The 25410-nt window shown below is 51.8% G+C and overlaps 1 protein-coding gene across 1 annotated transcript in view; it reads right to left on the reverse strand.

Annotated features, from left to right (window-relative positions):
• Positions 1-25410, reverse strand: part of LMNA (lamin A/C) — a 205343-nt gene that overhangs the window by 159303 nt on the left and 20630 nt on the right. The gene's annotated exons all lie outside the window — the stretch shown is intronic.

Raw genomic sequence — 25410 nt, forward strand, 5'->3', positions numbered from 1 at the left:
CCTTTTCCATGCGCCCACGGGTCCCCTCGTCCGCAGGTGGAGGGGAGTCAGATGACATAGACACCCCCTCCACCTGCGGACGGGCCTGGGACGGGGCATCCATGCTGGTGCATGGTGGTGCACTCACAGGGTCAGGGACAGCGACATGCACAGGCACCTCCACGGCGACCTGTGCTGCCTCCTGCCCCTGGCCCTGGACTGCACCACTTGCACCAGCAGGGATGCCCCCACCAGGCCTCAGGTGCGCCTCAGTATCGGCCGCCTCCTCCTCTGTAGAAACCACCAACCTGGATGGCTCCTTGCCCTCTTCCGCTGTAGCTGGCCCCTGTGGGGGCTCACCCACCCCTTCCGCCGCAGCCGTGGGGGCATCCCCGCCGTCTACCTCCACAGCGCCGTCTCCGCCCTCTCCATCACTAGCCGCTGCATAGAGGGAGACATAGAACACAAGCATCAGGGCACTGTACAATGGTCCCCTACACAGGAAGCAATATCAGATGACTGGCAATGGTAAAGTACACTTCTATCATGTCCCTCCACAACACATGGGTCAGGCAATACACACACGCAACACCCATGGTCCATGGCATGCACATCAACATACATGTCCACTGCACTCTTCGAAAGTACGAGGTCATGGAATGCACATGCATCATTGGTCATGCAAATCACACGCACACACTTCACCTCGGTCACATCCATGTGGACTCGTACATCACAAACACAGTGGATACAAGGATGATTAGTCAGCATCAGTGAATCTGTACAGTGTCACAGACGTGTCATGCATCCATGCCATTCAAAAGTCACAGACATGCAGGTCAAGCACACCGACCTCGACACCATACATGTACCTGGCATCAGCATCCATCCCTCACCCACACCCATGTCCACGAACATACACTTGCATGCTCACATGTGTCCAATCTGCATAGGCCTCCTCAGGTTGCATAGCAACACATACAACAACCATGTGATCCACAAATTACTGGTCGCACATGCATCGCCATGACAACACTGCACACATACATGCCTACAAGGCCCATTCCACACATACAGCATCACACAACCAGCACACTGCAACATGCACTGTCTCACACAGCAATGCCTGCACACTTACCGCTCAACTCCAGACGGGTCTCCCTCTCAAGGACCTAGGAGTGGAGCGCTGGGTGTATGCGTGCCAGGACCCTCATTTGGATCGAACTCATGTGGCCCCGGCCCCCCTCCACGAGGCGCCGGGCCTTTGAGAGGGTCCTGGACCTGCAGTCCTCCCAACGCTTCCTGACATGTCGGTTGTCGCGGACTGCCACCCCCTCCGCGTTGATGGCAGTCACGATGTCGTCCCAGATCCGAGTCCGTCCTTCACAGTTGGCGTGGCTACTTCCGAAGAGGGCATCATACTGCCCCAGGACTCTCTCCACCAGGACCCCAACCTCGGTGACACTGAAGCTGGGGCCCCTCTGCCTCTCTGGCTGGGGGTTGCCAGTGGTGCCAGATGTTTCAGTGCCCGACATGGCAACCCCAGAGGCAGGAGTGGGTGGGCAACTTGGTCCTGGGGCTGGGCTGTGGAGTGGTGTTCTTCCAGTCGGGAGTCTTCCGTTCCAGCAGGGGTGGACACAGCAACTGTACGCCTGCAGATAGCTGATGTGCAGGCACCAAATGGCAGGGCACGGTGGCAGCAGGCAGGCAGGCAGCAGCAGATGGCACGTGGGAGGCTGCTCGGGGCACTGGGGGGGCAGTAACTCGGCCTTCTGGGCAGGAGCGTGGTCTTCCGTGTGTGAACGCGTGGCCAGCTTGATACGGAGTGAATTGGCACGTGAAAATCATGCACGTCTGCGTGGAATCCGAGGAAAGGCCCTCAGCGCGTAAGCACGTCAGCACGCGTATGCGATTTCATTGGTCCAAAGGGCCAGGCGCGTAAGCGCGCCTATGACGCACGGGTGTTTCCCAACCCACGTGAAAAAAATACACGTGCCGCGCGAGAGCGTCAGCACGCGTACGCGATTTCATTGGTCCAAAGGGCCAGGCACGTAAGCGCGCCTATGACGCACGGGTGTTTCCCAACCCACGTGAAAAAAATACACGTGCCGTGCGAGAGCGTCAGCACGCGTACGCGATTTCATTGGTCCAAAGGGCCAGGCGCGTAAGCGCGCCTATGACGCACGGGTGTTTCCCAACCCACGTGAAAAAAATACACGTGCAGTACGTGACCCGGCACGTCTAAATATACACGTGAAAACATCCTACAAGCTCAGTGCAAAGATGAACATACCGTTCCTAGCAGCAGTGGCTGTGGGTTACCAAAGGAGGAGGAGGAGGAGAGTCAGGGCCAGAATTTTCTCACCCAGAACCAGCCTATTCGGGATGCCTGATGACCAAGTGTATGGGAGGTACAGGTTTCCAGCACACATCATACTGGACCTGGTCAGTGAGTGGGAGGATGACCTCACATCACCCACCCTGTGCTCCCAAGCACTCAGCCCCCTGCAGAAGGTCCTGAATGTACTGCACTTCTTGGCCACTGGATCTTTTCAGCGGACAAGTGCCATAGTGGGTGGTGTGTCACAGGCCACGCAGTCACGCTGTCTACACCAGGTCTTGAACATCATCACTGCACGGCCATCAGTCCGCAGGCACATATATCTCCCCAGGACTCCTGCAGAAAGGCGGGCGTGCATCCAGGAATTCTATGGTGTGGCTCAATTCCCCAAAGTGCTTGGTGCAATTGACTGCACCCATGTGGCTCTACGTCCCCCCAGGGCAACAGAGCACATCTACAGAAACCGCAAGCACTGGCATTCCATCAACGTGCAAGTTGTATGCAATGCCAAGGGAATCATCACATCAGTATATGCCAACTATCCCGGGTCCACCCACGACAGCTTCATCTACAGAATGTCTACCCTAAGCCGGGACCTAGAGGCAGACCGGCATGGAGATACATGGCTGCTTGGTGAGCATGAATGCCACTGCACATGCATGCATGTCAGAAACAGGGTCATGTCACAACACCACTAATGATACCCATCACCACCTCCGCAGGGGACAGTGCCTACCCTATCAGCCCCCACATGATGACCCCAATCCGGAACCCCACCACGCCACCCGAGGTAAGGTACAACACAGCCCACATTGCAACACGGGGCATAGTGGAGCGCACATTCAGAGTGCTGAAGTCACGCTTTCGCTCCCTTGACCGTTCTGGCGGGCAGCTGTTATATGCTCCCCCACTAGTGTGCAGGATCATAGTGGCAGCATGTGTCCTGCACAACGTTGCAACACGCCGGGGCCTGCCCGTGGACATGGTGGTGCCCCCACATCCACAACCACATGCACGCCCGCTGCGCATGGGAGGGGAAAGGGCACGGGGGGAGGCAGCCCGGACGCAACTTGTGGCCAACTTCTTCACCTAGGAATCACAGTGCTGGCTAGTGCACACTGCTCTGGCACATACCATCTGACGATCAATGATGACACTACCTGACAATGTCACAAAATTACTTGACAATAAACTGTCAGAAACACATCAGCCTGAGATTGGTAACATGGAAGTGTCACTATGTGTGCACCCCTACCTACACATACACCAGCAATGCATAACTACGAAAAGACACAACTCCATTCATCAAATATGCATTGGCACATGCGAATTGCTACATGACAACATTGCCATGTCACCCAATCCCTTCACAGTCCCGCCACAGAGGACACCATGTCATGGTATGTGAGAGCAAACAAACTGACCCTCACAACATGACACCGGTGTCACAAATTGCAGTGCCCCAAATGGAACATAGCCGCACTTGAACAGCTAACCGTGATGGAGGCACAACTACACACCTGTGTAAGAGTCATTTCAATCAAATTACACACCAAGCCACCCTGAAGCCCACCCAAACAAGACACAATGCATGTAATCAATGGTAGTCTCAATACCTGATTGTGCTGGTATGTCCTCACCGTCCAGATGTACATTGATGGCGCCACGCAAAAGTGTCACTGCACATCTACCGACATGTAGTCTGACTCCAGAGAGTATGCCCGTGTGAAGAACTGTGTGATATACCTGCAAAACATGAGTAACATATGTAAGTTGAGGCACATATCAAACCATCATGCATAGTTAGGTGCAACAACAATGTACACTATGAATGTCTACACAGTATTGACTATGGACTGCCCAACAGCTCATGGGAGTCCGATGTCACCGTGTAATTTGCTGTCACTTGGGCACACCCTTTGCAAGCCCATGGAAACGGAAGCAGGAGGGGTGTGGATGTCAGGTACCCAAGCATCGAAACCAAACTCAGGACAAGCCTGCATGTGCCCAGCCACAATACAGTGTATGCCCAGGTACCCACACAAGGCAACACACTTGAAAAAGAAAAATATGATCAGAAAAAATGGCCATGAAAGGGCCGGCGGGGAGGGGGGGGCCACCTATGAGGTCCGAGGACAGGATGCACGCCACAATCCACCTGTGTGGATCATGGGAAAAAAAAACACCCCATAGGCTCGTGGCCCACACGGCTACTCTGTTGTGGGAGATGAGTCGCTATCGCTCTGGCCAGACCCTGCAGCTGACTCAGGAGGTGGGGGAGCTGCCTCAGAAGATGGTGTGACAATGGGAGGCAGCCCACGCAAAGCCCGAGTTTGCTCCTCCATGGCTGCAAGCAGGCGGGTCTGGTAGTTCTGGTTCTGGATCATAATCATGCGGAGGTCCCCATGCAGTAACTTCCGGGATGACCTGACCTCCGCACGAGTTGCCTGCATCTCAGCCGAGAGCGTCCGTGTCAGACGCTCCAGCTGCTCCTCTGTCCTTCTATGGGATGAAGCCTCAAGCTCTAACAGGGTCGACCTGAGGTGATGGAATTCTTCCCTCAGGCCTTCCCTGTGGCGCTGGGACTCCATGGAAAGTGATTCCCGCAGAGTCGCCAGTGCCGCCCGCCTGTCCATGTTGGACGCCAACATGTCCTCCCTGTGTGCGTGGCAGATGGACTCTGTAGCCTGCTCCAGTCGCTCCATCAGCCTTTCTGGGGGGACAATGGAAGTGGCCACCCTATCCATGGCCTGTGCAATCATCTCGGATGATGCTGCCTGTTGGGTGGCCATACCGTAGATGGATTGCTCCCAAGCGGTATTGCCAGGTGGCATACGGCCACCACGTTGGCGGGCACCACACCTGCCTGGGGCAAGGCGGACTGCGCCTTGCTGTGCCGGCAAAGCCTCAGGCTGCAGGACTGCATTCCCTCTCTGATCTGCAGCCCCAGGAACAGGATCAGAGATTGTGTGGTGTGGCCCAGCATCCGTAACCACCGGAGGCTGAGCTGCCGACACTGACATCCCCATTGAGGGCAATAACCCGGCTGCAGGTGGGTCGGACAGAGGAGATTCTCTCCCAAGAACACTCACCTGCGACTGCACATAGGTGTCATCCTCCGAGTCTACACCTGAATACTGCTCGGGGGAGGAACCCCCAGAGACACCCCTCGACAGCACGACCTGCAGCACTTGTGGGTTTTCACCCACAAACACACCACGTCCCTCACTTGTGGAAGGTCGGCCCGGGTTGCCCTCCTGGGACGGCTCCACCACCACATCCCCAGCATCAACAAGTGCGTCGTCCCCTGCAAAGACATGAAAGAGAGAAATGGAAACAGGCATTAGCACCATGGCATACAACAAGGGCTGATGAACAACAGAGGCAGTAGTTCAATGACACATGTCCCACATGACTGGGAAACCTCCTATGCATTCACCATCACTGGGTCTGGAGGGGAGGCTCAGGGCACACAATGATGACACAGAGAATGGAGAGCAACGCCTGCTCCCCATGCTGCCTAGCACTGGCATCACACATTGGCCGGTGATTGCCATGTCAAATGCACATGCCATCACACACATGGCATGTGACATAGCCACCAAGTGAAGAGGGAGAGGAGGGCAACTAATTTGGATTTTGGCCACTCTGGTCCTGACATTGCTTCATCACATCAAGAAGTTAACATGTTGGACATGGATCTGCTAGTCCCAATTGGCCACGATGCACAGTGCCTTGTCAACATTAACAAAATGCAGTAAACAATGAGATTCCACCTCCCCATCACCTGTAATGGATTCATATAGCATTCGTGAAGCACCTGTACAGAAATGTATGAAGGTACAGCGGAGCACTGAGGGGTGGTGGGGCAGAAGGGGATGCCATTCAACAATCCTACTGGTGCCGGTGTCATTCATGTCACGCAAGTGCAGAGGTGGGTGGCACAATGAAGTGCAAGGGGAAGTGGCGGCTGGAAGTGCTGTACAAGGTAAGTAGGACTTCACGTCGAGGGCAGATGGTGGTAGGCGCAGACAAGTGCTGGGGGGTGGCCTATAGGGGTACAGAGACAGTCATGCAGTGCTGTGGGCTCGGAGGGGACAGGGGTGGTACACACTGCATCTGCCTCGGCAAGGTCCTTGCAGATTTCAATGTGTCCTGCAGAGTTCTCAGATGCCGCAGATATGTGGCCTTGGATTGGGGCTCTCATCTTGGTGAGAAGGGTGAGACGCTATTGCCTTTGGAGCAGGCGGCAGGCCAGTTTGCCAGAGGATGAGCATGATGCAGGCCATTTCCTCTCTGCCACCCGGCACCTGTCTTTTGGGTTCACAAGATCTGAGTCATGCCAGGAGTCAGCATTGGCATGGGGCTTCAGGCGGATTGTCATGACCGTGGCAAAGACATCCAGTGTACCTGACATAGAGTGGAGCATGGAGTGGGCCCTGTCAGGATGGGAGTGAGCCTAAGGGGGAGCTGGATGGGGGGGGATTTTGGCAGCATAAGCCTCGACTGACACACACTTCATGGGTTGGAATACCAAGAAGGTGTGTGACAGTGGTGTGGGTGGCTTTGCCTGTGGGGTGGTGAGGGTGAGGTGGGAGGAGAGGAGAAAGTGATCACTCCAGGAGAGAGGAGTGCAGAGAGGGATGGAGAGGGGAAGGTCAGATGAGATCAGAGCATCAAGAGTGTGCCCTGCAGAATGAGTAGGGACAGACGGGAGTTTAGAGGGTGATAGGGAGTTGCTGAGGTCACGGAAAAGTCACGTGGTGGGGACAACAAGCATGCAGGTGGATGCGTACATCACCAAGGAAGAGGATTTCAGTGTCTGGGGACATGAGTGAGGAGGAGAGGTGAGGACACTCAGAAAGGAAGTAGTACATTTGACCAGTTTTCCGATACACAGTACGCACAGTTTGTGAATGTCGAGGTGAGATAGAGAGAGACGTCACACAAGCCATTCCAGAGGGGAGTAGGTCTACATAGGAGTGACAGTGGCAGGAATACCCTCAGGGAAGGCAAGGGCACACACCCCCCTGCACAGTAGTGCCGGGCCAAGGAGAGGATCTCCTGAACGTCAGGTAGGAGTGTGTCAAAGATGCAGACAGAGCTGGCCGTCAGACATGTTTCCATGAGACCAAGGATGTCAAGGTGCATTGCCTCATGTAAGTGACATATATGGGAGGAATGCCTGATGCAGCGGCAGAGTAAGGAGTGTAAATGTGGAGGAGGTTGACAGCCTTGTAGGACTTAGGGGGAGTGCTACAGATCAGAGGTGCAGCATGTGTAGGAGTTGGAGTGGGAGGCGGAGAAGGATAATGGGAGGGTGCAGGGAGGCAGTGCAGGATAGATGAGGAGAGAGGAGGGGGGACAGCAGGAGAGGAAAGGAAGTTGATGAGATGTGGGTAGCATTTGTCAAGGAGAATAAGGTTGGCCTGAGGGCCTTGGACTGAGATGATCCCATTACCTTACACATCAATTGTGGCCTCTGAGGATTGGAAGGAGGCCAAGAGTACACCCCAACGGGTCACACCATTGATGGTGGAAGAGGAGCAAGGAGAGAGGACTGGGACCATGTGAAGGGTCCATGGGACAGGCAAAGGCATGTATGAGCAGATGTCAGTGAGAGTTAACCTTGAGTAGGCTCAGGTGTACTTGTCAGCAATAGGGTGGGTTGCATTGGAGGGCAGGGTGCCCTCATTTGACTGTTTGCAAGCAGGTGTCGTGAGTAGGGCAACATGGTCTGAACAGTAGAAGTCAGGGAAGATAGACCATGAAGAGCAGCATGGAGTGTGAGGGAATGGGGCTTGGAACCAGACGGAACAAGAGCACACAGGTAGGAGGTGGGTGTCAAGGCAAATTCCACAGTATGACAGCATGTTGAGTGCCATGTATATACAGAGGACGCATTAGCATGTGGTATCATTGCATGTCAGGCATGTGACGATGGAACTTGAATGGCTGGGGGTAAGTGTAGGAATGGTATGTAAGACATAAGATTAATAGACAGGGGAGAATGAGCAACAATGTCGTGAAAAAATGACAATTCAAGGGGAACTTCCATGGTGTAGGGCCATATGTGCACTGTTGGCAGTAGGGATAGTGCTGTGGGCACATGGTGTTGCACTGAACATACTGGATGAGGCACATGGGTGACACTATCAACTCTGCCACACACCCCCTTGACAGGCACCCAACATGAAGGCTTCGCACACACACCATGCACATGGATATAACACGCATGCATGTGCACTCACCGGATGATGCCTCGTAATCAGGAAGATCTCCCACACCTTGTAGTTGTCCCTCGGTGACGTAGGATCCAGCTACGGACTCGTGTGGTGTGAGTTCTATTTCCTGTGCTGGGGACCCACCTCCAGTCACCAAGGTTGCGGCATGACTTGAGGCCAGCTTATCCTTTGCCCTGCGCTTAAGGTCATTCCAGCGCTTCTGGCAATCACTAGCTGTGCGCCTCACTACTCCAAGGGCACTTATTTTGTCAGCAATGGTCTGCCAGTGTGCCTGGCGTCTGGCATGTGTGGTCTTGGACCCTGCAACGATGACCATTTCCCTATCATGGTCTGACACATACTGAACAAGTGCATTCAGTTCGGCGTCTGTGAAGCTGGGCTTCCTTGATGGGCCGGACTGTGCAGCCGTGCCTGGGGCATCAGCCTGTGCCGGACGTGCACTCTTCCTCTTCCGCTTGGAAGGGGGTGGGGATCCAGAGTGTCCTACGCCGCTGTGGACACTAGGGGCAGGAGCCGTGGTGGACTCAGTACTGGGTGTGTGGGATTGCACACTCAGCATGGGAGTAGGTGCAGGCATTGGGGGTAGAGGGAAAGGGTCAGGCCTGATCTGAGGTGCATGAACTAGGACCGACACAGTCTTGGCAGGGTGTATGAGAGGTGGGGTGGATGGAGCCACACCCTGCCCACGGGGGGCAGCAGATGACCTATCTGGCATAGATGCGCGTGTCCTGATGACACCAATGTGCACCGGTGCACGTGCAGTGGACCTGCTGACCTGGATGTCAGCGATGGAGTCACCCTCGGACAGGTCTGGTGCCACAATGGGCTGGTCCAACAAGGGCTGATCAGGGTTGGTATCAGCCACATGACCCTCAACCTGGTGGGGGGGGGAGGGGGGGGGCGCATGGGTGTCCCTGACTGGTCCTCCAGACTGGGGGGGACAGGGGCACCCTGCAAGTCACAACCACGTCCCCTAGTGGATCCTCCACGGCCACCACGTGTGGCTCGGCCACCTTTGCCACCCTTACGGCTTGCACGCCTCCCAACCATGGCACTGATGTTATTGTGCGTATGGGAGTCGGTGTGCACAATTGTCCTGGGCAATTGGGTGTCAAAGGGGTTGGGTACCAGATGGTATTCGTACCCTAGTGCAGTGGCAAGGCTATATGACACCCCTGGGGAAAGATGACGGGTCACGCAACGCACAGGCACCCCAAAAAAGTTAAGGAACGTGCACGATACCCCTCCTAGACCACGTGCGCGGATGAAAAACCCTGCACTACGCTGTGGCATCCAGTAACACAAGAATGAACGTATGCGTGTCACACGCAGCCTAGATTGACCTCTGAAGAGGTACGTGACACACGGGGCAAGCACAGATGATAGATGCGTGCGCAACTCACCGTCTGCCAGGGAGAAATGCGTCAAAAATACGCGCGTGTGCACGTTGGCAACACCCCCGCCAAAAGAAGAATGGTACGCTGTCTGAGGAGACAGGACAACAGTAGAAGGGAACGCTGTGTGAGGAAACAGGCCCAGGAAAAAGAGCAAAAGAGAAAAAGCTGTCAGAGGTAACAGGGAGTACGACCTTTGAACGCCGTGAAGTAAATCGCGTGTCAACTGACAAGAAGTCCAGAATACACCAACTCGCTCTCCACGAAAAGCACGTACAAGGAAATGGCGTTCTACATGTACCTTTTATGCAGGCCCACAGGTCCTGCGTCACTTCCGCGTGTAGGCGCTGAAGGGCCAGCCTCCAATCACACGCATTGACACTGGCTTGTATTTCTTTCACGCGGGTTGGGAAACGGCCGTGCGTTATAGACGCGCTTGCGCGCCTGGCCCTTTGGACCAATGAGATCGCGTACGCGTGCTGACGCGCTCGCGCGGGAGGTTTATTTTTTCACGCGGGTTTGGAAACGGCCGTGCGTTATGGACGCGCTTACGCGCCTGGCCCTTTGGACCAATGAGATCGCGTACGCGTGCTGACGCGCTGGCGCGGGAGGTTTATTTTTTCACGCGGGTTGGGAAACGTCCGTGCGTTATAGACGCGCTTACGCGCCTGGCCCTTTGGACCAATGAGATTGCGTACGCGTGCTGACGTGCTTACGTGCCCTTTCCTCGGATTCCACGCAGACGTGCATGATTTTCACGTGCCAATTCACTCCGTATCAAGCTGGCCACGCGTTCACACACGGAAGACCACGCTCCTGCCCCGAAGGCCGGAATCCTGCCCCCCAGAGCCCCGAGCACGCTCCCACCTGCCATCTGCTGCTGCCTGACTGCCTGCTGCCCACGTGCCCTGCTGTTTGCTGCCTGCACATCAGCCAGGGGTGCAGTTGCTGTGACCACCCCTGCTGGAACCAAAGACTCCCGACAGCCGTACCATCACTCCACAGCCCAGCCCCAGGACCCAGTTGCCCACCCACTCCTGCCTCTGGGGTTGCCATGTCAGGGAGCACAACATCTGGCACGAGTGGCAACCCCCGGTCAGGGAGGCAGAGGGCCACCAGCTTCAGTGCCACCGAAGTTGGTGTCCTGGTGGAGCGAGTCCTGGGGCAGTTTGATGCCCTCTACGGACGGATGCGCCTCGACAAGGAAGGACGGACCAGGATCTGGACGGACATTGTGACTGCCATCAACGCGGAGGGGGTGGCAGTCCGAGAATTCCATCAAGTCAAGAAGCGCTGGGAGGACTACAGGTCCAGGACCCTGAACAAGGCCCGGCGCCTCGTGAAGGCAGTGGATGCCAAGGGGCGGCGGGGCCACTTGTCGCAAGATCAACTTCGGGTCCTGGAACGCATATCCCCAGCGCTCCATGTCCAGGTCCTTGGGAGGCAGACCCGTCTGGAGTCGAGCGGTGAGTGTACATGCATACTGATTGTAAGCTGTGTGTGTGGTGGTGTGCCAGGAGTGTGCATGTTGCACATGTCTTTGTGTGGCCATGTATGAATGTGTGTGTGCAGGGCTGTGAGACAAGCACATGTGTGCCTGTGATGTGTGAGACAAGGATGGTGCATGTGTGTGTGTGTGTGCTTGCAGTGCAAATGCTTGTGTGTGGGCACATGTGTTTGACTGTGCATGTGAGTTGGCATGCTTGTGGTGTGACACATGGATGTTGATTCCAGGTGCATTAGTCTGCAGTGTGTGCGTGTGTGTAGTTGTGAAGGGTGCAACAGTGTTGCAACATGGATGCAGGTGACACTGTCATGTTGGAGAGTGAATTGCAAATGTGACATGGATGTTCATCTCATGACTGACAGTTTGCGGAGTGGTACACATGCTTGGATGTGTGCTTTGCATGTGTGCATGTGTATTTGAGTCCGTGTGTATCATGTGATGTGTGGCTCACCTTTGTCTGCTCATGCTGCTGTATGTGAATGTATGTAGCGGGCTGTAGCAATATGGCTGTTGAATGTCTCATGTGTGTGCATTGAGGAGACAAGTGTGTTGGGGATTGTGATGCCAGGTCTGGAGTATGACAATGCCACTCTTGTACAACTGTTATGTGTGTGAGTCAATTGTACAGTGTCCTGATGCCTGTCTCCTGTCTCTCCCTGCCTGCAGCGTCATCTGATGTGGAGGGCGGAGAAGGTGCTGTGGAGCACAGCGGCAGGGATGCCACCGCCAGCCGGAGACGCAAGGCCCGGCTCCCCTCACCTGTTGTCATCTCGTCGGGGAGTGAGGAGTCCGGTGCTGTGTCCCAGGTCGCAGCTGCCAAGGGGAGGTCCAGGAGGCGCAGGGGGAAGTTGGACTCCTCGGCAGCAGAAGGGGCAGCTGAGACCCCACAGGGTTCCGCGGCGGAAGATGGCAGGGAGTCATCCAGGTTGGTGGTGGGTTTGTTGGAGGAGGAGGCCGTGCAAGGGACTGAGATGGGGTCTGGAGGTGGGCATTCCACTGGTGCTAGTGGTGCAGCACAGGGGCAGGGACAGGAGGCAGCACAGGCCGCCGCGGAGGTGCCTGTGTGTAATCCTGTCCCCGGTCCTGTGTCTGCATCATCTTGCACCAGCAGGGTTGCCCACGTCCGGACCCATTCTCAGGGTGACCAGGCTGTATTCCTCCATACACTGGGCCTTGTTCCGACCCCCTCCTCACCTGAACCCCCTATGCGCCAGTCGTCCTCCGTGCCATCTTCCTACCCACCTGTCACCTGGGTGCCCTGTGGAGCTGCCTCTGACGATGGGGCCAGGCTGGTGGAGGACACATCCCTGCCCCAGTCGGGAGTCGTGAGTCCAGCAGGGGTGGCCACCGCAACAACAGCACCCCAAACAATGGAGGATGTGCAGGCAGCAGGTGTCAGGGCACCGGCACCAGCACGTCAGCAGCAGGAGGAAGAAGGTGGGAGCCTTTATGGCTCGGGGCCATCACCATCAGAGGGGCAGGCATCGGCCAGAGGGCAGGAGGACCCTGGACGTCAAGTGACTTCCGTGTGGCAGCGGTTGGGCCATGCCATAGATGTGGAGCGGCGGCGGGCGGAAGAGGCGCGGCTCGCTATGGTCAGGGCGGAGAACTCCATGCGGAGGGCCCTGAGGCGGGCCGAGTGCCTCGAGGCCATCCGCAGGGAGTTGGAGGTGGGTACATCGGCGTCCCTGCGGACCCTCGGGGCTGTGGAATGGGGCCGCCTCCGGGACATCGAGCGGGAGTTCGATGATGCCCTGGCCCGGAACAACAATCAGTGAGCCACAGGACTTGCCCGCCGCCTTTGTATATAGTTCTGTAGTTTAGTTGTAGTTAGGTTTCCTTTGTTTGAATGTTATTATCTGGTTGCCAAAGGACAATGCTCCACATTTTTGTATATAGTCATTTTCTTAGTTGGTGTAAATAGTTAGGTTTCATTTATTAGGGCTCATGGACCCGGTTCATCATGTTGATGGTTTGAGGGATGTTGATATTAGTTTTAATTTTTCACATGAGGCAATGTGTTTCTTCTTTCATTTGTACTTGGATTTAATTTTGGACTTTGACTTTGGACCCCTATTTTGATTTTTTTTTGTTAATTAGTGTTCCTGATTTTTTTGGTTGTACTTTTTTATTATTTAGTTTGCATTGCATGTTTATTGTTATTTTTAATTTTTACCATCCTTGTTTATTTTTAATACATTTTCATTTGATCCTTCAATGTGTTGTATCATCTCATTGCTTTCATGCATGACATGTGGGGTGTTTGGACATTCACTTTCAACATCTGTGTGTGACAGACATGTGTTCATTCATATGATTTACATTGGGTGTGTCACATGTCATTGTGTTTGATATGTGGGTGGATGGGATAGTTGTTTGGGAATTCTTGCAGGGCAGACTGTCCATTACGGTCATGATTGTGTGGGGTTGTGACCCAGGTGAAGGTGGACATGGATGGTACATGGGTGGGGGCCTTCTGGCAGGTGCCCCTGACTGCTGGGGGGGTGGGGGTGGTGGTAGACATGGGTGGGGGCCTTCTGGAAGGTGCCCCTGACTGCTGGGGGGTGGGGGTGGTGGTAGACATGGGTGTGGGCCTGCTGGCAGGTGCCCCTGACTGCTGGGGGGGTGGGGGTGGTGGTAGACATGGGTGGGGGCCTTCTGGAAGGTGCCCCTGACTGCTGGGGGGTGGGGGTGGTGGTAGACATGGGTGGGGGCCTGCTGGAAGGTGCCCCTGACTGCTGGGGGGGTGGGGGTGGTGGTAGACATGGGTGGGGGCCTTCTGGCAGGTGCCCCTGACTGCTGGGGGGTGGAGGTGGTGGTAGACATGGGTGGGGGCCTTCTGGAAGGTGCCCCCGACTGCTGGGGGGTGGGGGTGGTGGGAGGCATGGGTGGGGGCCTTCTGGCAGGTGCCCCTGACTGCTGGGGGGTGGGGGTGGTGGTAGACATGGGTGGGGGCCTGCTGGAAGGTGCCCCTGACTGCTGGGGGGGTGGGGGTGGTGGTAGACATGGGTGGGGGCCTGCTGGAAGGTGCCCCTGACTGCTGGGGGGGTGGGGGTGGTGGTAGACATGGGTGGGGGCCTGCTGGAAGGTGCCCCTGACTGCTGGGGGGTGGGGGTGGTGGTAGACATGGGTGGGGGCCTGCTGGAAGGTGCCCCTGACTGCTGGGGGGGTGGGGGGGTGGTAGACATGGGTGGGGGACTTCTGGCAGGTGCCCCTGACTGCTGGGGGGTGGGGGTGGTGGTAGACATGGGTGGGGGCCTGCTGGAAGGTGCCCCTGACTGCTGGGGGCGTGGGGGTAGTGGTAGACATGGGTGGGGGACTTCTGGCAGGTGCCCCTGACTGCTGGGGGGTGGGGGTGGTGGTAGACATGGGGGGGGCCTGCTGGAAGGTGCCCCTGACTGCTGGGGGCGTGGGGGTAGTGGTAGACATGGGTGGGGGACTTCTGGCAGGTGCCCCTGACTGCTGGGGGGTGGGGGTGGTGGTAGACATGGGTGGGGGCCTTCTGGAAGGTGCCCCTGACTGCTGGGGGGTGGGGGTGGTGGTAGACATGGGTGGGGGCCTGCTGGAAGGTGCCCCTGACTGCTGGGGGGGTGGGGGTGGTGGTAGACATGGGTGGGGGCCTTCTGGCAGGTGCCCCTGACTGCTGGGGGGTGGGGGTGGTGGTAGACATGGGTGGGGGCCTTCTGGCAGGTGCCCCTGACTGCTGGGGGGGTGGGGGTGGTGGGAGGCATGGGTGGGGGCCTTCTGGCAGGTGCCCCTGACTGCTGGGGGGTGGGGGTGGTGGTAGACATGGGTGGGGGCCTGCTGGAAGGTGCCCCTGACTGCTGGGGGGGTGGGGGTGGTGGTAGACATGGGTGGGGGCCTGCTGGAAGGTGCCCCTGACTGCTGGGGGGGTGGGGGTGGTGGTAGACATGGGTGGGGGCCTGCTGGAAGGTGCCCCTGACTGCTGGGGGGGTGGGGGTGGTGGTAGACATGGGTGGGGGCCTGCTGGAAGGTGCCCCTGACTGCTGGGGGGGGTGGGGGTGGTGGTAGACATAGGTGGGGACTTCTGGCAGGTGCCCCTGACTGCTGGGGGGTGGGGGTGGTGGTAGACATGGGTGGGGGCCTGCTGGAAGGTGCCCCTGACTGCTGGGGGGGTGGGGGTGGTGGTAGACATGGGTGGGGGACTTCTGGCAGGTGCCCCTGACTGCTGGGGGGTGGGGGTGGTGGTAGACATGGGTGGGGGCCTTCTGGAAGGTGCCCCTGACTGCTGGGGGGTGGGGGTGGTGGTAGACATGGGTGTGGGCCTGCTGGCAGGTGCCCCTGACTGCTGGGGGGGTGGGGTGGTGGTAGACATGGGTGGGGGCCTTCTGGAAGGTGCCCCTGACTGCTGGGGGGTGGGGGTGGTGGTAGACATGGGTGGGGGCCTGCTGGAAGGTGCCCCTGACTGCTGGGGGGGTGGGGGTGGTGGTAGACATGGGTGGGGGACTTCTGGCAGGTGCCCCTGACTGCTGGGGGGTGGGGGTGGTGGTGGACATGGGTGGGGGCCTTCTGGAAGGTGCCCCTGACTGCTGGGGGGTGGGGGTGGTGGTAGACATGGGTGGGGGCCTTCTGGCAGGTGCCCCTGACTGCTGGGGGGTGGGGGTGGTGGTAGACATGGGTGGGGGCCTTCTGGAAGGTGCCCCTGACTGCTGGGGGGTGGGGGTGGTGGTAGACATGGGTGGGGGCCTTCTGGCAGGTGCCCATGACTGCTGGGGGGGTGGGGGTGGTGGTAGACATGGGTGGGGGCCTGCTGGAAGGTGCCCCTGATTGCTGGGGGGTGGGGGTGGTGGTAGACATGGGTGTGGGCCTGCTGGCAGGTGCCCCTGACTGCTGGGGGGGTGGGGGTGGTGGTAGACATGGGTGGGGGCCTTCTGGAAGGTGCCCCTGACTGCTGGGGGGTGGGGGTGGTGGTAGACATGGGTGGGGGCCTGCTGGAAGGTGCCCCTGACTGCTGGGGGGGTGGGGGTGGTGGGAGGCATGAGTGGGACATGAGTGGGGGCCTGCTGGAAGGTGCCCCTGACTGCTGGGGGGTGGGAGTCATGGGCAGGTGTGCAGGGTAATCCCCTGTGGTGTGGACTGCATGCAGGGGACGTGGAGGCTGTACAGGGGAGACCTGTGAAGACCCAACGATCGGAGTAGCGTGTTGAACTATCCACGCCCCCCCTGAAATGGACGTAGCATGGGATTTCGCGTGTGAAACGTTCCCGCGCACCCCTGAAATGGAAGTAGCCTGGGATTTCGCGTGTGAAACTTCCCCGCGCACCCCTGTAATGGACATGACCTGGCTTTTCGCGTGTGGGACTTCCCGCGCACCCCTGGAATTCCCGTAGCCTAGCTTTTCGCGTGTGAAACTTCCTGCGCACCCCTGTAATGGACGTACCATGGCTTTTCGCGTGTGGGACTTCCCGCGCACCCCTGCAATTCCCGTAGCCTAGCTTTTCACGTGTGAAACTTCCCGCGCACCCCTGAAATGGACGTAGCCTGGGATTTCGCGTGTGAAACTTCCCCGCGCACCCCTGTAATGGACATGACATGGCTTTTCGCGTGTGGGACTTCCCGCGCACCCCTGGAATTCCCGTAGCCTAGCTTTTCGCGTGTGAAACTTCCCGCGCACCCCTGTAATGGACGTACCATGGCTTTTCGCGTGTGGGACTTCCCGCGCACCCCTGCAATTCCCGTAGCCTAGCTTTTCACGTGTGAAACTTCCCGCGCACCCCTGAAATGGACGTAGCCTGGGATTTGCCGTGTGAAACTTCCCGCGCACCCTTGACAATCGCATGGGCCGCTTGCCGTGATGGTCCAGGGTTAGCGCAGCCCCTTGCGCTGGTTTGGGATTTTGATGGGATTTCCCAGCGCAAGGGGCGTTCCTGGGGGCGTAACTGGCGCTGCAGCGAGTCGCTGCGCCACTGTGCGCCACGGCTGCCTGGGGAAGCTAAAATCCATGAATACGCTGTGCGCCGGATTCGGTTTTGGCGCACGCGGCTGGCGCAGACTATCGCACGCGCACGCTGTGCGCCAGCCGCGTGCGCTACTTGTGCGCTGAATTCTATGAATTACCCTGTATATGTCATTTCAATCCACCAACCCCAGTGAAACAACAAGATAGGAGCTGAGATGCCTTGCCTTCTCAAGGAAAGGAATCCTTTTTGAAGCTGAGCAATAAAGATGATGACCGTCTCTTGAATTAGGTCCCATGAAGGCAGACCCTGCAATTAAATCCACATGTTGACTTTAGAGCCTACATCCATTTATAAGTGTGAGCTTGAAATCTTAAAATTACAAGGAATTCAACTCAGCCAGTGAGTCTTTCTCATCCAATCTGACATTTCAATCTCCCAGGCCTTTACTGAAAGAAGGAATCTGACACCTGGTAAAACTGAATGTCTTATCTAAGACAAACCAAGCCCTGAGATTATTATAGAGCGGCCCAACATAAGTCAAAATCGGCCCACCAATTTAAACTACAAAAGACTGAAGCCATAAATGCCACAGCTCTGAATTAATAGCTCTGAAACACCAGTTGGTTTGATTACCAGGCAGAAAAACAAAGACTGCCATGTAATATTGTAAAAAGAATAAATTAGGGAAAATACAGCTTATTCATATTTCTGATAACTCTGAAACAAAAAAAATCGTAGAGAGCTAAATGTCTTTAAAATGTTCAACTTGAAAACATCTATTAGATGGACAAAAAAAATGAAATTGGCCTGTCATCATTATGTAAATTAGGCACATTTGTATTTTGTGATGCAGAAATGGCACACACCAGTGAACCAGATCTCCTAGCATTCATATTAGTTGAGATTGTTACTTTGAGATGGAAAAATTATTTGTGAATGAAGGTATAAGCGAGTTATATGAACAAATGTGTAATTCCTCAACCATAAACTGTAACAAGATGAAGCTTGTATCATTTAATTTGTGCCAGAAAGGGCAATCTGGTGAATCTATTGGTCACATGACTACATGTATACAATATGCTGTTTCAGAAAGTTACTATTGCTTAGTCCAGAATGCTCCAAGATGAAATCACAGAACATGGGAGGGAAACTGGATTTAGAAGTTACTCCCATCAGACTGCCCCATCATTCATATGTACATTGGCCACGGAGGGGTAAGTCTAATGTAATCTCACTTTTGGAACACTGTCCAATCACATGTATTGACCAATTCGATTAGAGAACTTTTACCTACCTCAACAGGGAGTAGTTTCTGTTCTATAAAAGGACAACCCACTAAGATTCTGCACATTCATTCGCTCACTCATTGAGTGAAGGAGAGAAAGGAGAATTGCTAATAACAGAAAGGAGATGGAGTAGATTGCTCTCCTTTGGACCAATGTTTGGATTATTAGCAGAGCACTGTAAGTAAAGCATACCAGGAGTTAAAATCCTAGGCCTTCTTCAATGAAAGAGTCAGCAGACAGGCTAGGGAAAAAAAGGACCCCATCTTGCTGACAGATGTCCACCTGTTCTCAGAAGGGGAGAATCGAACCAGTCCGTAAGAGGGTGCCCTCCTATCTGTGAGACAGCCAAAAGAAATTCATATGCGAGTATAATCTAAAGGGGAAGAAATCCGGAGCGGAGTGATAATATAAAGGGAATTCGATTAAACATTGGCTCCTGGTATTTGGAAGTACTGAGGGGTGAGAATAGATACATTCTGATTAGGATTTCCCAGGGGTCCTTTCCCTTGATTTTGATTCCCCATTGCAGGGAAATGTATCGGTAGCCCACAATGAGCCTAGAACCCATGTACCATGGACTTATATATGACTTCCACTGTCAAGGAAGAAAACTGTAACTAATCTTCATCTCTGCTGACCATTATTTCCACCTCCAATCGGCAAAGGGCAGCTTTGAAAACAGGGATGCTGAGATTAAACAGTGCCAATAAGAGGAACAGAAAAATTCCTTACAGCTGCTGAGCTGAGTTGTAAGCAATTGTGTAGCAACAAACAGAAAGACGCTTTGCAGTTGCTTGAGGCACTGAAAGAAATTCAGGTTTCCATATTTCAACAGCACAATGTCATGGATCAAATGTAAGCTGAAATTAAGACATGATGTGATGAGCAGCAGAATCAGATGACACAATTTGTGAGTCTCCAGGAAACTTATAATCAGCGAATAGAGGCCTGAAATCAGCGACAAGGAAAATATAATGACCAATCTGTGCATAATAATGCCTTCTTGGAAAACATTGTGACACTAAAACACACAGCAGAATTAAAACAAGAAAATAATATATTAATTGTCAAAGAAGTTGAGTCCAAAAACAAATCTGATCAAATTAATTACAATTTCAGTGTCAAAAAAAGTCAGAAAGATCAGCTCGCAGAAGAGTGGGATGCTCACATTTATGAGAAACAGCAACTGATGCAAAAACTACATCAGGAGCAGGAAAATTAGGAGTTGAGCTCAGTCTCTTCCCAAGAACTATACATGGTGAAAGATGCAAACTTGTAACCTACAGGAAAAATTGGAACAAAAAGAGACTGACCTGAAATAGGCAGTCCAACACAAAAAGTACTTTGAAATGCTGCACTGGCAGAAGAAAAGTCGGGGAAGGTCAAGCCTTATTCAAAATAGCCAGTGCCAGAATTAATGTTTACAGCAGGAGTTGTAAATTAAGAAAGAATTGTTAACTTCCGACAGCAAAACGCTGGAAGGTAATCAAGCCAATATGTGTGAGTTGAGAGAGGAGTTAGTTCAGTGTAAACAGAAAATGATTATTGAAAGGGGAAATAAATGTGAAATGACACCAGGAAGTAAGGAACCATAAACGGCCCGTACAATTACAATCACCCAGAAGGCAACCACTAGAGACAAATACGCTGGACAGGGGAACCATTCCTTTTGCCAAAGGCCTCATTCTACCGATCAAAAACTCTGTATGGGAAGTCTGAGAAGTGTCTGTCATCCCGTCTCCCTAATATTTCTGACCAGGAAGGAGAGCATTCTTTAAGAGACATAGATGACTTCCTGCCTTTACCATTGAGAAGAGGGAGGGTTCCCCATTCAGCATGTCAGGAGGGGATGGGAGTGGAAATGAAGATACCTCTGAATCTGAGGAAAAATATAAAGAAGTATTGAGAGATTTGGTACAGCAGAAAATGATACTGCAGATAAGTCAATTAGCCAATTGGCTGAGATAGAAAGACAACTTCTTCAGCCCAGAATGGGCATTTGAAACGTCTCATGGAGACTGTGAGAATCTGTTTAGGTCATCCCGGAGAAGAGACAATGTTTATTTTCAGCCCTCGGAGTAAGGAACCCAATATTATCCAACCTCTAAAAAGGGATCCTGGGAAAATAACCTTGAGATATCCCTGAAAAAACAACAAAGGGAGGAGCCTGTGTTCTTGGCATCCTGAAGGCATTCCTGAAATCAGAACAGTAGGGGAGGCCCTGGTGATAATAGGGGATGCGGTCCCAGCAGTAGCTCTAACTCTGAAGGTGATGGACCCAGGTTTAGAGCCACAAGAAGTGCCGATCCCAAAGAGTTTCATCAAAGTCCCCATCAAACAAATGAAAGCCATCACAAGTTCTATGGCCCCTTATCATAAAAATGTCAAAATAGAGTTGTATGAGAAAATGATGTCCTAATTTGTAATAAGCAATGATTTAAAGAATATAGAATATGCCAAATATACATTCTCCCCTGAGTTTTCCAGCTTCCTTGCAGGGCTGGAGCAGCAAAACCAACATATATGATCTACTTATAAGGCAGCCATTTAAAAATATGTTTCCGTGCAACAAAACCCACAGGAGTCCCCTAACGATGCATACAATATTGTGTGTCATGATGAGCAGTCTCAGAGAGAAATTGCCCAAAATTTGAAATGTGCCTTCACACAAACATCTCAGCGGGTAAATACCAACAATAGTTAATTACATTTTCCCACTCTCAAAATACATGGTCACCGAATTAGTGAGTGACTTCAATGATTTGCGAAGTCTCGAACATACACAATCAAATATATCACAAGATACTAGGATTCATGAGGTCCAAAAGCGTGCAGAAAACAAAAACAAACCTAAAACTCTAAAACATCGACAACAATTACCAACACAAAAGTGGCAGAGGTGAAGAACGCCCCTTACTTAACCAAACCTCTGGGCACTCCTATATAGGTCAACAGTACCTGAGTTCTAGGCCCATTGTGGGCTACAGATACACTGCCCTGCAATGAAGGTGGGGGGCTCAAACTGAAGGGACAGTTTCCCTGGGAAATCAGAATCAGAATTTGATAACAGCTGGTCAAAAAAGATATATTTCAAGCTAAAGCTTGATCTTCAATGCCAAAACCACATAGCCATTCTAAGAGCATGTGATTATCGATGGTATCAAAGGCCCCCAATTAGTCCAACAAGATTAGTACCCTGACACAGCTGCCATCCACCACCCATCTTAAACTGTCCAGGAGGGAGACCACAACTGACTCTGTACTCTGTCCTAGGCAGAAATCTACCAGAAAGTTGTCCAGTAAGGGAGAATTTTCCACCACAGCTAAGAGGTTACAATAGCTTTCAATATTTGCCAGTTATAGAAGCTGAGCACTATGTTAAAAGTTAGAGGATTCAGTTCGATTGGTGTGATATTTTTCAAAAGTGCAATTATGACTGATGTTTTAAATTTGAAGGTAGCTGGTCCTCTATTAAGTAATGAATTCATAATCATGCAAAGATTAGATGCAGTTAAGGAGTGGGAGCATTTAAAGATCTGAGGTCGACAAGGAACATGAGGCAATCCTTTATGACGGTGCAATGATACTTGTTTTAGGATCAGTTCCTTCACAACCTCATGGAAATCTATTAGTACTGAGCAATCCAAAAAAAGATAGCTTGTGATGAGACCCAGAAGAGGTAGCATGTGCATCCCCAAAGGAGACTAATTATATCAATGTTGCCTATATTTTGTCAATTGTCTGGATAAAATGGACAGGAGGATGGTTGCAGAATATCTGTGAGGGGACTATTAAACAACTAAATTGTTCTTAAGTGGTATCAAAACTGGTAAAAGTACAATTTCTTTTTGGCTACTCTGATCCTTCACTTATGGTTCTGAAGTCCACAAACACATTTGAGTTTCAAATTACCAGGTCAGTCCTCCCTCTAGTGACGTATGGAGTAGTTGTTTGTTTTACAATAGTTCTGCTGAAAACCAAGACTTTTTAGGTTAAGCCGTTTTTTTTCACAAGGTAGGAGCTGCTGCCAGGGAATCAATAGATATGGCAATTTAGAGTAGACATTTCCCAGTAGAAGTGGGGAGTTGTCATGTCTATTTAAAAACAACAAATTCATTGCATTAAACGAGGTGCGTTGTGCATGCCTTGCATCCATATAATATCAAAGAAGTTTCTTTTCTCAGTGAAATGCCTGATGCAAAAAAGTGTTTTTTCTTTGTGCAGCCATGTTACACGAGTGACATATAGACAACATATATATTGCATTTCAATATTCTGCAAGAAGATGGCAGAATGTACAGTATGTGTTATATAGATTGAGTCCAATCTGTTGGAATGACCTACATTTATTAAATTGTCATTACCAGTAAGAATGACACAAAACAATGTACTTACGCCAGTGCATATAACTTTGAAACAGCTAGACCCTAGACAAAGATGAGATGTTTTTATCCAATGCCCAGATCTGAAGAGCTAAGACGTGCAGATGCCAGTGTTCTGTAAAACGGACCACCATCAATCAGTAACTAATCTATTAGCTGAGATGAACAGATACATCTGTGGGTATTTAGAACAAAGGGTCTTACATGGAAAAAATACAACACATATAAGCTCAGTACATTGCAAATTCTGGACTTTTATGGAGCTAAACAGTTTATGTGGAAGCCAGACCAGAGTTTAGAAGCCTGGTTATTCAGAAAATGGTTGCTTCATAAGAACAGATGTTCACATACATCCTTAACCCTTAACATTAAGAGAGCAACAAAGCAGCTTCCTTATGTCTGTACTTACAATAAACATACATACAAGGTAGCACTTGAAAAGTAGGTATATTTGTGTATTTAAAATAGACAAAATAATGAAAATACATTATTGGTTCTAACCTTTGATCCCTCTGCTTGATTGAAAAACCAAGAATAGATTTGGATTCAGCAAAGTGGTCCCCACCTTATGCCTTTAAATATGATACAGTAATAGTTATGATGAATGCTTAATATATTTTACTAACTCTGGCATGCTTGCAACTATAGGAACATGATGTCTTTGGATTCGGAATGTTCTTGCCATTCTAAATATATAGGCCTTACCAATGAAATAGGTCCATAAAAGAAATTAGATGGGAAAGAGACATTTCAGTCAAATGCGATAACTCCCAAAGGGAAGAATGAAATGCCCCCTTTATGACATGGCAATATACAGTGGGCCAGTCAAAGCAAGGGGAAGGATTTTGTATCATAAGCCCCATCCAATCCAAAATTGCTGCATCAAATGATGCTGATTTGGTGGAGTTTGTTGAACATTTAAGTTCAAACACATAGGAAGTTGGAAATATTTTGGGGAAAAATGAAGAGAAGACAGCCTGTCTGATAAGGGTACAGCTGATTGGGGATCCACCTGGATATGGCTGATGGAAATCATCCTTAAGAAGTCCTTTTACAGTAGGAGCTAAATCCAGAATATGTTCCCTAACACAGGACCAGACTTCCTTAGAGGGATTTGAAAGCAGAAGACAGACAGAAAGGAAGAGAGTCACACTGGTACTGGTCTCGTGGAAGTCAGCTAAAGTGGTGCCTTTCTCTTCTTCCACTTCTGGATGGTGGATGACAATCTCACTAAAAGGAAAACTTATATGAGCACAATCACAGAAACAACTTAAAAGATATGAGCAGAACTAACACTCTTTCAACAAGTTAGTGATCATCAAAAACAGGAAATAAAACAATTGAAAGAGGCCATGGATAGCAACCAGGGGTCATTACAAAAACAACACTGCCTCGTGAAAACCATAAGAGATTAATTGAAACTGCCCACAAGAGCCAAATAATTCTTATAAAGAGAATTTTTAATATTATTAACATTCATATTCAGTGTTTATAAACATTTGACAAATTAAGGAGTAAACTAAGCAATCACACCATGTATACCAATGGGTTATTAGGTGACATAGTGTCTATAAATATGCAACTCAAAGAAAGTCAGCAAACAACAGCAAAACCCATCATAAAGGATATGGATTTGCAAGCTGAATTTCATCACTTACAACAGAATGTAAAAGTGGTGGTAGTGCCAAAAGAGACTAATAGGGACAGATACAGAGGGAGGAGAATGACGCACAGTTCTGTGTATTGACCTGACTCAGCCTTTAAGGGGAGTTACAGACAGTGATTTGTTCGAAGATATGGAAAACAATGGGGAAATAATAATGAAAATTTGTGTCCACTGTGAAGTAATGGTAAAATACTTACACATTCCATGCCTCATGCTGTTAGAAGGTAGTGTCCCACCCTTTGCCCAAAGTTTTCTAGCACAAGTACCCATGCAGTTGTGGATGATTAATCCCCATGATGTTGCCCCGATTCACATCACCTTCAAGTCCGGTGCGGTATTGTTAGGAAAGATTTCATATTATATGTAATTTCCCTCCAGTTGTACACCCCCAAAAGTTTTGCTGCTGTTTAAACACCTTAGTCTGACTTTGCCAGGGGAGCACAGCCTTCTGCTGCACTCCTCAGGGCTTTCACTCACTTTTTATGGGGAAACGGACATGCCCTTAAGACAGTCAGCACTGGGAGACTTTGTTTCCCTTAGTCCTTTTCCAATGTTGCAACTTTTCTACAACATGTAACAAGTGCACAATGTACCTTACAGTACAGTGCACTTGAGTCTCATAGTAATTTCCAAAGACCCTAGATACTCTCGTAGGACTTTTTGGGAGATGCGCATGTGTGTCATGAACA

The sequence above is a fragment of the Ambystoma mexicanum genome, chromosome 1p (assembly GCF_040938575.1).
Source record: "Ambystoma mexicanum isolate Mex_15411 chromosome 1p, UKY_AmexF1_1, whole genome shotgun sequence".
Classification (NCBI taxonomy): Eukaryota; Metazoa; Chordata; class Amphibia; order Caudata; family Ambystomatidae; genus Ambystoma; species Ambystoma mexicanum.